Source organism: Salvelinus fontinalis, chromosome 23 (assembly GCF_029448725.1).
Source record: "Salvelinus fontinalis isolate EN_2023a chromosome 23, ASM2944872v1, whole genome shotgun sequence".
Taxonomy (NCBI): domain Eukaryota; kingdom Metazoa; phylum Chordata; class Actinopteri; order Salmoniformes; family Salmonidae; genus Salvelinus; species Salvelinus fontinalis.
Window position 1 is genome coordinate 2,315,911 of NC_074687.1, and position 6,560 is coordinate 2,322,470.

Genomic DNA, 6,560 nt, shown 5'->3' on the forward strand with positions numbered 1-6,560 from the left:
GGTAATTGAGGTAATATGTACAAGTAGGTAGAGTTAAAGTGATTATGCTTAGATAATAAACAGAGAGTAGCAGCAGTTAAAAAAAAGGGGGGGGGGGGGACAATGCAAATAGTCTGGGTAGCCATTTGATTAGCTGTTCAGGAGTCTTATGGCTTGGGGGTAGATGCTGTTAAGAAGCCTTTTGGACTTAGACTTGACGCTCCGGTACCGCTTGGCGTGCGGTAGCAGAGAGAACAGTCTATGACTAGGGTGGCTGGAGACTGACAATTTTTAGGGCCTTCCTCTGACACCGCCTGGTATAGAGGTCCTGGATGGCAGGAAGCTTGGCCCCTTCCTTAATATTAGATTTCATGCACCAGCTGTTATTTACAAATAGACACAGGCCGCCATCCCTCGTCTTACCGGAGACAGCTGTTCTATCTTGCCAATGCACGGAAAACCCAGCCAGCTTTATGTTATCCATGTCGTCGTTCAGCCACAACTCGGTGAAACATAAGATATTACAGTTTAATGTCCTGTTGGTAGGATAGTCTTGATCGGAGCTCATCCAGTTTATTACACAATGATTGCATGTTGGTCAATAGGATGGATGGTAGAGGCAGATTACTCACTCACTGTCGGATCCTTACACAGACCGACCTACTTCCATTCTTCGTAAGAATGATGTGGATTTGGGCCTTATCGGGTGTCTGAAGTAAATCTTTTGCGTCCGACTCGTTAAAGAAAAATGATTGTCCAGTACAAGGTGAGAAATCGCTGTCCTGATATCCAGAAGCTCTTTTCGTTCATAAGAGACGGTGGCAGAAAAATTATGTACAAAATAAGTTATAAATAACGTTAAAAAACCCCTCAATAGAACAATTGATTAGTAGCCCGTAAAATGGCAGCCATCTCCGGCACCGACAGTAAATCCAGCACAATACTGTGACTTCATACAACCTTCATACAACAATACTGTGACTAAATATTACACTCTAAACCCTAGGCTGTTGAACGAGAGGCTGTTGAACGAGAGCAACTTACCAACCCCAGCGGCTACAAAGAGAGGTAGCTGAAATGAAGGCTACATGTAATGCAGATGCTGTAGAATATTTAAGAAATAAGGCCTGAGGGGGTTTGTGGTATATGGTCAATATACCACGGCTAACGGCTGTTCTTATTGCACGACGCAATGCAGAGAGCCTGGATATAGGCCTTAGCCGTGGTATATTGGCAATATACCACAAACCCCCAAGCTTCCTTATTGCTATTATAAACTGGTTACCAACTTAATTAGAGCAGTAAAAATAAATGTTTTGTCATGGCCGTGGTATATGGTATGATATACCACGGCTTTCGGCCAATCAGCATTCAGGGCTCGAAACACCCAGTTTATAATGTCCATTATTAAACCTTAAACCATCACCCCAATGATGGTCATGCCTTCATTTGGAGAATTTTAAGAATGGTATTTCTTTGTACATTACCAACAATTGTAACATTTTGACTTCAAAGACACTGTTTATCATGTACAATGCCTGGATTAAAATAAATAACATGAACGCATTGAACATTGCAGTATGAACAAATGCAAAAGAAAGTAATTTCACATTTATTACAGCACCTACAGGGGTAAAAATATTACTATATTATGTTGACTGTGTATCTAATGATTGTTATTAAAATGCCCTCATGCCTCCATGTGGGTTCAATCCCTTTTGTAGGGAAATTAACCCAAGTGGCATTCATAAGAGGTGAACGGCCATACCTCTCCTCACTCTCCCTAGTTATTTAACATACAGTTCATGACACTGTTCAGTGAACTACAAGATATTCTGTCCTTTTATCGATGTGATCTAAGCCGGCCCAGCGTCGTCCGGGTTTGTGGGGATAGGCCGTCATTGTAAATAAGAATTTGTTCTTAACTGACTTGCCAGGTGAAGTAAAAAATTACATTCCCGGGTTATATTCAAAGCGAATGTGAGTGGGTTTGACCACATTCTCAGAACTTGCTTTCTTTTCTAGGTACATTCCATCCGGAAAGTATTCAGACCCCTTGACTTTTTCCACATTTTGTTACGTTACAGCCTTATTCTAAAATTGATAAAAAAAAATGTTTTTATCATCATTCTCACCTGAGTATTTTGTCCCTGGCTGACCTCATTAGAAGTCACCTAATTTTGGACTTCTGGCTAAGGGTGAAGGCCTGAACACGGGCCTGACAGTAACAGAAGGAATCTTTGAACTTGCTAAACAGGCTGGTTGGTCTTCAACCTGGCACAATCCTTCACATGAGTTCTTCCTGGAGGAGGGAACAAGAGACAGAGAGAAATAGAGAAACCGAGAGCGAGATATCTTGGGAAAACAAAGCAAAGGCAACACTGATAATGATAAAATCCAAACTGTCCTAGATTGCACAATTGCAGTGATACAGTATTTTGCCTTTACCACGTAACCAGCTGAAAGGAAAGCACTTACTCAGCAGCTACACTAGAAGGATAGATAAAATGAAAGCATGGTACTGAAGTGTAAGTGTGAGCGTAGCTGATGCTCTGAACCGTGAAGTGGGTGTTGGCAGGACTCCCTGAACCGGGCAGCCAGGTCAGAGTGTGCTCAAGGTTGAAGGAGACAATGGACACGTTGCTAATGGCTGGGAGCAGGCACACCACTGGAACATATAGACATATAGACAGAGCGAGAGAGAGACCGACAAAACATCTAAAATGATAGACAAAGAAAATGTTTCAGAGAATAGAAAGAATGAAGATGAGATACTGTAGGTAACAGAAGCTGCTCTTTCCATGACATACACTGACCAGGTGAATCCAGATTAAAGCTATGGTCTCTTATTGATGTCACTTGTTAAATCCACTTCAATCAGTGTAGACGAAGGGGAGGAGATATGTTAAGCCTTGAGACAATTGAGACATGGATTGTGCATGTGCCATTCAGAGGGTGAATGGGCAAGACAAAAGATTTAAGTGCCTTTGAGTGGGGTATGACAGTAGGTCCCAGGCGCACCGGTTTGAGTGTGTCAAGAACTGCAACACTGCTGGGTTTTTCACGCTCAACAGTTTCCTGTGTGTATCAAGAATGACCGACCACCCAAAGGACATCCAGCCAACTTGACACAACTGTTGGAAGCATTGTAGTCAACATGGGCCAGCATCCCTGTGGAACGCTTTTTACACCTTGTATAGTCCATGCCCTGACAAATTGAGGCTGTTCTGAGGGGTGCAACTCTATATTAGGAAGGTGTTCCTAATGTTTTGTACACTCAGTGTATTTATTTGCAATCCATTTTGATGTAATATTAGTTGTGTTGTTGTGTTTCCTTGACTGTATTAGTTGTGTTTCCTTGGTTTGAAGGATACAGTGTACATATCTGTCAGGAACATGAAACTTCTAATGTTGTACTGAATAGTTTCTTAACTGTGTTTATAACAACAATAAAACAAATGTTCAGATGGTATCAAAAAATATTTTATTACATAAAAAAAATGAAGGATTAAATAAATGGTCTTTAAGATTCATTACAAAATGTTTGTATTATTCATCGCACCCTTGGCATTAACAAATATTACATTTATTTTACAGGTAAAAGGAATCTCTTTTTGCATCGATTACAAAAAACTGTATAATACACACTTCAAAAGGACTACCTTATCCTGAATATGTAACAGTTATAGTAAATGTTTCTTACAGTATAGCAAAAAGCAAGTAAAGTACTACTACGATGATCGCATAAACACTAAAAAGTATGTTGACCTTAAACTTGTGAATAAGTACAGAATACTGTATTGTATATCTTGACCAATGAAGCCCTTGACGTTTGCCCGTTGGCATTAGTACTACTGGCTAATGCTGTCTGTGAACATCGATAATACAGTATAACCCCAAAGTACTTGTAAACCAAATGTAACTTTTGATAATGGCTCTCACATTCAAGTTAGCAACTTAGCATGGCCTCTTGAGAACTAGATAGAGGTAATATCTACTTTACAATTTAATGATGTAAAAACATAATTCTATTTGTCTGAATACTTTAAAAACGATATGTAATCATTACGGACTACAAAGGGAAACACCAGCCGCCCAGTGGCGCGAGCCTACCAGATGAGCTAAATGCCTTTTATGCTCACTTCAAGGCAAGCAACACTGAAGCAGGCATGAGAGCACAAGCTGTTCCGGATCACGCTCTCCGTAGCCGATGTGAGCAAGACCTTTAAACAGGTCAACATTCACAAAGCCGCGGGGCCAGACGGATTACCAGGACGTGTACTCAAAGCATGCATGGACCAACTGGCAAGTGTCTTCACTGACATTTTCAACCTCTCCCTGACCGAGTGTTTAATACCTACATGTTTCAAGCAGACCACCATTGTCCCTGTGCCCAAGAAAGTGAAGGTAACCTGCCTAAACGACTACAGACCCGTAGTACTCACATCAGTAGCCAAGAAGTGCTTTCAAAGGCTGGCCATGGGTTACATCAACACCATCATCCAGGAAACCCTAGACCCACTCCAATTCACATACCGCCCCAACAGATCCACAGATAACACAATCTCAAATCACACTGCCCTTTCCCACCTGGACAAAAGGAACATCTATGTGAGAACACTGTTCATCGAGAGGTATTGCCATGTTGAATGCACCTTGAATGTCTGTCTAAACTACTGGCACACAGCTTGGACACCCATGCATAGCCCACAAGACATACCACAAGAGGTCTCTTCACAGTCCCCAAGTCCAGAACAGACTATGGGAGGCACACAGTACTGCATAGAGCCATGACTACATGGAATTCTATTCCACATCAGATAACTGAAGCAAGCAGTAAAATTAGATTTTAAAAAACAGATTAAAAAAACACCTTATGGAACAGTGGGGACTGTGAAGCAACACAAACATTGGCACAGACACACGCACACACGATAGCATACGCACTATACATACGCATAGATTTAGTACTGTGGTAGTGGTGGAGTAGGGACCTGAGGGCACACAGTGTGTTGTGAAATCTGTGAATGTATTGTAATGTTTTAAAATTGTATAAAATTGCCTTAATTTTGCTGGACCCCAGGAAGAGTAGCTGATGCTTTGGCAGCAGCTAATGGGGATCCATAATAAATACAAATACTAAAGCTCAGCGTTCAACACCATAGTGCCCATGAAGCTCATCACTAAGCTAAGGACACTGTGATTAAACATCGTCCTCTGCAACTGGATCCTAGACTTCCTGACGGGCCGCCCCCCAGGTGTTAAGGGTAGACAACAACACATCTGCCACGCTGATCCTCAACCCTGGGGCACCTCAGGGGTGCGTGCTAAGTCCCCTCCTGAACTCTCTGTTCAACCACGACTGCGTGACCAGGCACGACTCCAACACCATCATTAAGTTTGCTGAGGACAACAGTGGTAGGCCTGATCACCGACAACAAAGAGACAGCCTATAGGGAGGTCAGATACCTAGAAGTGTGGTGCCAGGACAACAACCTCTCCCTCAATGTGAGCAAGACAAAGGAGCTGATTGTGGACTGTAGGAAAAGTAGTGCCGAACAGGCCCCCATTAACATCACGTGGCTGAAATTGAGCGGGTTGAGAGTTGAGTTCCTTGGTGTCAACATAACCAACAAACTATCATGGTCCAAACTCACCAAGACAGTTGTGAAGAGGGCAAGACAACACCTTTCCCCCTCAGGTGACTGAAAAGATTTGGCATGGGTCCACAGATCCACAAAAGGTTCTACAGCTGCACCGTTGAGAGCATCCTGACCGGGTGCATCACCACCTGGTATGGCAACTGCTCTGCCTCTGACCGCAAGGCACAACATAGGGTAGTGTGTACGGCCCAGTACATCACTGGGGCCAACCTTCCTGACATCCAGGACCTATATAATAGGCGGTGTCAGAAAAATGCCCTAAAAATTGTCGAAGACTCCAGTCACCCACGTCAGACTGTTCTCTCTGCTACCGCACAGCAAGCGATACCGGAGCGCCAATTCTACGACCAAAAGGCTCCTTAACAGTTTCTACCCCCAAGCCATAAGACTACGGAACAATTAATCAAATGGCCACCAGAACATTTTACACTGCTGCTACTCGCCGTTTATTATCTATGCATAGTCACTTTACAAATGACCTCAACTAACCTGTACCCCTGCACATTGACTCGGTACCGGTGCCCCCTGTATATATCCTCCACATTGACTCGGTACCGGTACCCCCTGTATATAGCCTCCACATTGACTCGGTACCGGTACCCCCTGTATATAGCCTCCACATTGACTCGGTACCGGTACCCCCTGTATATAGCCTCCACATTGACTCGGTACCGGTACCCCCTGTATATAGCCTCCACATTGACTCGGTACCGGTACCCCCTGTATATAGCCTCCACATTGACTCGGTACCGGTACCCCCTGTATATAGCCTCCACATTGACTCGGTACCGGTACCCCCTGTATATAGCCTCCACATTGACTCGGTACCGGTACCCCCTGTATATAGCCTCCACATTGACTCGGTACCGGTATTCCCTGTATATATCCTTGCTATTGTATGTCATTTTCTTGTGTTAC